Source organism: Podarcis melisellensis (assembly GCF_964234715.1).
Source record: "Podarcis melisellensis genome assembly, chromosome: 7".
In the NCBI taxonomy this organism is placed as follows: domain Eukaryota; kingdom Metazoa; phylum Chordata; class Lepidosauria; order Squamata; family Lacertidae; genus Podarcis; species Podarcis melisellensis.
Window position 1 is genome coordinate 8,525,560 of NC_138539.1, and position 7,246 is coordinate 8,532,805.

Genomic DNA, 7,246 nt, shown 5'->3' on the forward strand with positions numbered 1-7,246 from the left:
CATCATCAAGCTCATCACTGACTCCAGACTTGGTGTTGCTTTATTCAAATGTAGACCTTGCACCAAATCTCCAAACAGCTTAACATATATATTTAAGCTACTCCCAACAGCTTAACATATATTCATTCCTTTATTTAAAAAGAGAGCACTCACAGTTGCTCACCTGGAGTCCTGGTTCGCCCTAGGCGAGCGGAAATAAGCAAGCCTGCTGTTTAAGACAAGCACAGTGTAGCAGAGTCACCTGCTTAGCAGTTTCAGCAGGTTTTCTAGGGACAGAATAGTTTCTTCCATTAATCAGGGATGTTCAGTTGTTGTCATTTCAAATTTTAAAAATACAGTACATAGGACTTTTTTTTTAGCTTGGGAACCAGCAAAATTTTCTCTCCCATCGCACGCATCCCAGCTCAGAACAGTTTGCAAACAGCAGCGGGGAAAACATCAGGCGCCTTCTGATTTGCAGGTTCTTTGCTCCGCAATAACTTGAGGATATGTTTTTCCATCACGTGTTGCACTTTCTTGTGTCCCAGAGCGACTGCCAGGTCCATGGGGGTGTATCCTGAATCTGCCTCGGTTGTGAGATCAGCACCATGGGCTAGCAAGGCCTCAATGCATTTGACGTGGTTCCCGCGCACGGCATAGAGGAGAGGGGTCCCGCCATTCCAGTCGTAAGTGTTGATGTCCACGTCCTTCTCCAGGAGCAAGGTGACGTGGTCTGTGTAGCCCCCCATGCTGGCGAGAGACAGGGTGCTCTCCCTCTCCTTTGCAAGGACGTGGGGGTCTGCGCCCCATTCCAGCATGCTGCGGATGGTCTCAATTTCCCCAAAAGCTGCAGCCCACACCAGCGGCATGAAGCCCCGCTCGTCGGGCTTGTTTAAAAGGTTCTCACCTTTCCTCAGATTTTCTTTCAACAGGACCAGTTCTCCCTGGGCTGCCAGCTGATGAATAGAAAGAGTGTCCAGAGTGGCCGGCAAGGCAGATGCCTCGTTGCCACGCTGCCGGTTGGTCAGGGTGGTCGCCAGCTTCAGACTGCTTCCATCATTTGGTGCAGGAACAGCTTGGTTTGGGTCGTCTTTCTCCTCCGAGTACGGATACAGCCGCAAGATGACTGATGCCTGATCGTCCTCCGGGTCGCTGGCGGGCATCTCTGGGTCCTATGAGGGGGCATTGTGGGTCATTTCGGCGACAGGAGCTTCTGGAGAAATTGTGTAGGTGTCTATGGCGGTGGCAGGTCTACAGCGCCCTGAGAGCTTTCTCACCAGACGGTGTTTCCGAGCGGCTCCCCTTTCGGCGCTGCACGCGGCCCGTCGGAAGTGGCCCGGCAGCTGTCCTCCTTGTCCGGTGCCGTGGCCCGCTTTCCCTCCCGCCGCCTCGGGCTCTCCCCGGGATAATGGGGGAGCCGGAGATGCAGCTCCGCTTAACATATATATTTAAAGGCACTGGGAGAAAAGAAGGTATCCTGAGGGACCCCACAGCACAAATGCCAAGGGGCCAAGAGAGAGTCACCCCATACCACATTTAGTAAGTTGTCCTGCAAGTAGGAGCAGAGTCGCTGATGTACAGTGCGCCCAATTTCCATCTCACAGAGCCCGTGTAGGACCTTGTTGGTCCACTCTAGGCAACAGCTGGAAATTAAACAATTCAATATATAAAATTATTTTCCTCCCATCAAAGAAGACGTTAATGGTTAGTAAAAAAATAAACTGTACATAACAACAACAATATCATTTTTGAACTATTCTGATGACATTTTAGATATTTAATGTAACTTAACGTGCTATTCTGTTTCTTGTGGTTTTGAATTCAACACTGAAGCTGTTGTTGATAAAATGCTTACAACCAAAGTGAATTTCCAAAACGCTGGAGAAATTTGAAGAAATGCTGAAAGATTTTCAATAAGAGGTGAGAAATATATTGGGGGTTATTCTCACCTACTCTTCTGCTGCTGACTTGGGAGCAGTTCCAGAAACAAAACAAGTCCTAATTGAGATTAGCTGAGGAGATGCAAGGCCACCAAATTGCAACAACTTCTGGGAGCAGCGATGCAAAGTAAGCATCAAGGTAATTTTAAGATCACTAGACTATATGGGGAGCATCGCTTCAAAAATACCGCAACAGCATGAGATCCAGACTAAAAGCTAAAATTTCTTCATCCATCTGTCACTAATTAAAACGAATGTCAAAGAACATATGGCCACAGAAAGATCAGGAGCTGAAAAAGAACGTTAAGAAATGCGACAATGCATGTACCGAAATTGCACACATTTTTGTAAGTGCCAGACGGAAGCTTTGGAAACGAGAAAGGGAAATTGCATTGAGCAAAACACCAAACAGACCTTTAGAGACATGGTAACTGTTATCTGCCTTCTTACTATGACAACAAAAAGTATAAACCTGATTAACTCATAGGACCCTGAGTGGTGCTGTGTAAATAAAAGGACTGTTAAACAGAAAGATGAATCCCTCTTTAAAGACTTGTACAGTGGACCCACTTATCATTTTTGCTGCCCTCCTCTTCACACATTCCTTCTTGTGGTTATCAGTCACAAGTACAAGATTTTGGATTTGATATCCCGCTTTGTCACAACCCTAAGGAGTCTCAAAGCGGCTAACAATCTCCTTTGCCTTCCTCCCCCACAACAAACACTCTGTGAGGTGAGTGAGGCTGGGAGACTTCAGAGAAGTGTGATTAGCCCAAGGTCACCCAGCAGCTGCATGTGGAGGAGCAGGGAAGCGAACGCGGTTCACCAGATTACGAGTCTACCACTCTTAACCACTACACTGGCTCTCCCAACATTTGGTAGTTCCTATTACTCTCTCATTCCCTTACTACATGCACAATTATTATTGACCAAAGATTTGAGCCTACTAAAAAATAAGATTCAGGCTTTAGCGATGTTTTAAGACCATCCAGTTTTCCCTTACACCTTCTGTAATGAAAAACTTATGAAACATTTTCTTTCTTGAAGTACAGTTTTTGCCCTCATGGGCAATCTATAATACTTCCACTAGATAGCATTTTCTATCAATATAATAATATCCTATATCATTTATTATTTTAATATCCCAGTTGTCCTAGGTTTAGGCAGAAATATCTGAGGGCAGGATTGTAACATGGCAAAAGTGGTCTTTTCTGCTAGAACATCAATATACATTTTCATTTCTATTATGAGAGGTACACTATAAAGTGTTAAGCCTCCATCATTATCTTCAGGTATATAATTTAGCAATAAGAGATCCCAGAACATAAGTTAAGTGGCAAGCGTGAAACAATTTCCCAGGAGGCTTTCCAGTTACTACAGCTACTATTGATTGCATTTGGGGTCTTCTGGTGTGCTAAAAGATAATTTTAAACATTTTTTTTGAAAGCTAGATAGAGGCTAATGCCACTTGGCAAGTAGAGTGTGGGAAAGTACCTTTTATTTCATTGCAAGGGGAAAGTGATAGAGGAATGATGTCTAAGAGAGCAAAAATAAAAATGAAACAATGCTCCTATCCTAAAGGCTTCAAGTTCCTGTTAAAAACTAGAGCTCGGTTGCAACCAATGCTAGTCCTACGTAGAGTAGACCCATTGAAATTAGTAGATATGAATAATACAGAACCATTAATTTCAGAAGGTCCAGTCTGAGTAGGACTGATGTAGATAAAACCCACATTTTCAGCCTTCTGAAGATCTCAGAACAAGCTTGTGAGGCAAGTTTGGTCTAACAGTGGTGAAACATAGAATTGTAGAGTTGAAAGAGACCCCGGGGGTCATCTAGTCCAACCTCCTTCAATGCAGGAATCTTCGCTATTATAGATGACTACCCAACCTCTACTTTAAAACATCCAGTGAAGGAGATTCCAAAACCTATAGATGGAGACTGTTCCACTGTCAAACAGTTCTTACTGTCAGAAAGATCTTTCTGATGTGTGGTCAGAATCTTCTTTCTTGTAACTTAAATCTGTTGGTTTGGGTCCTCTCCTCCAGAGCAGGAGAAAACAAGATTGTTCCACCTTCCATGTTAGATATTGGAAGATGGCTTTCATTTCTCCTACCAGTATCTTATATTTGTCCCTATTGAGATTCATTTTGTTAGTTTGGGCCTTGATGGTCGTCTTGGATCCTGATTCTTTTTAATCTTAATGAAGATTTAAATGAATGCTGTTTTGCTTAAAGAGCAGGATAGAAATACTATAAAAATATCTATCTTTCTTCAGTATCTACACAAACACACACAAAAAACATTCTAAGTTACACATTCAGTCTAATTATAAACATTGATTTATCCCAAGGAATTTAAAATTGGATGTCTAAAACGTTCCCTAACATTTTCAAGGATATTTTTGCCTCGTCGAAAAGTAATATCAAATGTTAACAGCAAAGCAGAGCTTTCATAAAAGTGAGATTTTCCAAGCGGTTAGTTCGCATATTGATTGACTCACATGTTCGTTTGCCTCCTAGCATAAGCACATGCTGTTCCCCATTTGAAGTGCTCAATGGTTTTTTTTAAAAAAAATGTTAAGCATTTGTCCCTCACCTCAAACTCTAACCAGCTTGCTGTTGCACATGATGCTTGGCTGTTGCTAAATAAACAGGTAAAGCAAACCCAAAAACAGACTTTTGTTTTTCCTCCCGAGTCTATTCAACTACAATATCTTGTGCAACAAACCACTATTTTATGTACTGTATTTACAGGGGAGGCAATAATGCATGTGTTTTGTCCTTTGCAAAAGGTCCTAGATTTGATCTGTGCCATGTCCAGGGAAGGCTAGCAGATTTGATACATGTCAGTGTGTAAACTGAGCCAAATGGGGAAATACTCTAACTTTGTATAAGACAGCATTCTCTATTTATTTCCATTTTCTTTTTTTTAGTGGATATCCATGAACAGGTTACATTTCAGTACACTGTGAGAAAATCAAGTATAAAAAAGCTAGTGTTTAGATCCCTAATTGGCCATATTAGATGATATTGTGAGTCCAGTCTAATAGGCCTCTGTGCACTGTGTACAACACTCAGTGACCTTGCAGTACATTTCAGCCTCAACAGTAGCAAAAAGAGGAGCTTTCTTGAGAGAAGGTATATGGATCACAGGGGGAAAAAATCAAAACAGCCCATATTTGTTTCACAGAACTGGTAATTTGGAATGGCTTTTAGCTGCTGATTATGATGACCAATATATAATATTAGGGTCTTCATTCTGTCCCCCCCCCCCATTTCCTATTCTGGCAGATTTTAGCATGGCATTGGTGGCAGAGAAGATACTAACCCCCTCCATCTCTTCATTCAGTTTACCTATAGCTGTACCTTTAAATTGACCTACTGTGGCTCGCAAATGAAGGGGAGAGTACAAATTCTCCTGTGCAAATTATGGAATGGCAGTTACTTGGTATATACAGTTCACCTCTTCTGCAAAAGCCCATTCTACCTGAAAACAACACCAGTGGCCTGCTGTCCTCAAATGCCATGCCTGCGATAAACCAAAGAAGAGATTTGATGCTACCTGTCTTTGAGGACATACCTCCAAGGAATTAGCTCATAAGGAATAAAAATAAGTCATCCATGCACAGCAGAGACATTTATAGGATCACGTTTTTGTCTGTGGTATTCTGAGTTATGCTTAATTTCATCACACACAGTGCAGCAATGTGATATGGATGGGCTGTAGCGCAATGCTAGGGCATCTGCTTTGCATTCAGAAGGTCTGTCTTCAGTTCAATCCAGGCAGGACTATGAAGGATTCCTTTTCTGAAACCCTGGAGAGCTGCAAGCAGTCATTGTTGCAGATATTAATATTGCACAGTCTGCAGCGACTCAAAGCATACAAACTGACTCCTTTTGGAAGAAATCATTGTCCAGGCCCGTAAAAATATTATTCAAAGTTTTAGTGTCAGAACTCTTCAAAAACAGGACACAAGCATCAAAGATGCAACTAAAATATCCATACAATGTCTTCCGCTGTCCAGCACTGGCTCAGCATCTTCATAGAAATAAAAGCTCCAAAACTCCAAACTGTTTCTCTCCCCCATTCCAGCCTGCAACCCAGACTTCATTAGCCATAAGCTAGACAGCTATTGGAGAACTATTTACAGGCCTTGTTCGCCTGGTAGTGTTTAGAGAGAATAACAGCCACCTCCTTTCCAAGTTGGCGAATTTGCAACTCAATACCTTTGTCACGTGGGTGGTGCTGTTGTCTAAACCACTGAGCCTAGGCCTTGCCGATTGGAAGGTTGGCGGTTCAAATCCCTGCGATGGGATGAGCTCCCATTGCTCAGTCCCAGCTCCTGCCAACCTAGCAGTCCAAAAGCACATCAAAGTGCAAGTAGATAAATAGGTACCACTCTGGAGGGAAGGTAAATGGCGTTTCCGTGCGCTGCTCTGGTTCTCCAGATGCGGCTTAGTCATGCTGCCCACATGACCCAGAAAAACTGTCTGTGAACAAACGTCGGCTCCCTCATCCAGTAAAGCAAGATGAGTGCCGCAACCCCAGAGTCGTTCACACCTGGACTTAACTGACAGGGGTCCTTTACCTTTTCCTTACTTTTGTCACCTTATCCAAGGTTTACTTTAAGCACAGAGTAGGAAAACAATCAACAGGTAATAATTAACTGCCATATTTTTTGCACCATAACACTCACTTTTTTCCTCCTAGAAAGTAAGAGGAAATGTCTGTGCGTGTTATGGAGGGAATGCCTACAGATGGTGGGGGGATCTGCTGCAGTCGTGAGCAGAGGATCCATGGTTCCCCTTCCTTCCTTCCTCCATGGCTCGCTTTGAAACAGCAAAGCGGGAGAAGAGCCGCTGAGTGGGGAGGAGAGAGGGACAGAGAGCCTGCTTGCTTTAAAGGAGCAAAGCAGGAGAGGAGAGGAGCCGCTTCTTCTCCCCTTAAACCCCTCTTCTGCATTATTAGCAGCATCCTTCTCCAACACCCCACACGTGCTCCTTGTCCCTTGAGTGCTTTTCCTTCCCTCCCCACATAAAACGTGGTTACAAAGCACGGATCCACATGGATCCTCAGGATTTTTGCCCTGGGTCACCCCAAATTCACCATCAGATCACATAGCATGTCCGTGGCTACATCTTGTACCAAAAAAATCACGCACCCACTGTTGCCTGGGGCCTCAGTGGTGCAAAAATGTGATTACAAAGCATGGTTCCACATGGATCCTAAGGATTTTTGCATTGGGCTACTCCAAACTCACTGTCAGATCACATGTCTGTGGCCACAGCATGAACCACAAAAATCATACATCCACTGTTTCCTCC

General features: G+C 43.5%; 1 pseudogene across 1 annotated transcript; it reads right to left on the reverse strand.

The window, feature by feature from the left end:
- Positions 1–404: 404 nt before the first annotated feature.
- LOC309374782 (DNA-binding protein RFXANK pseudogene) lies at positions 405–1,405 on the reverse strand (annotated as a pseudogene). Its single transcript has one exon. The product of its transcript is annotated as a DNA-binding protein RFXANK pseudogene (transcript).
- Positions 1,406–7,246: the final 5,841 nt, after the last annotated feature.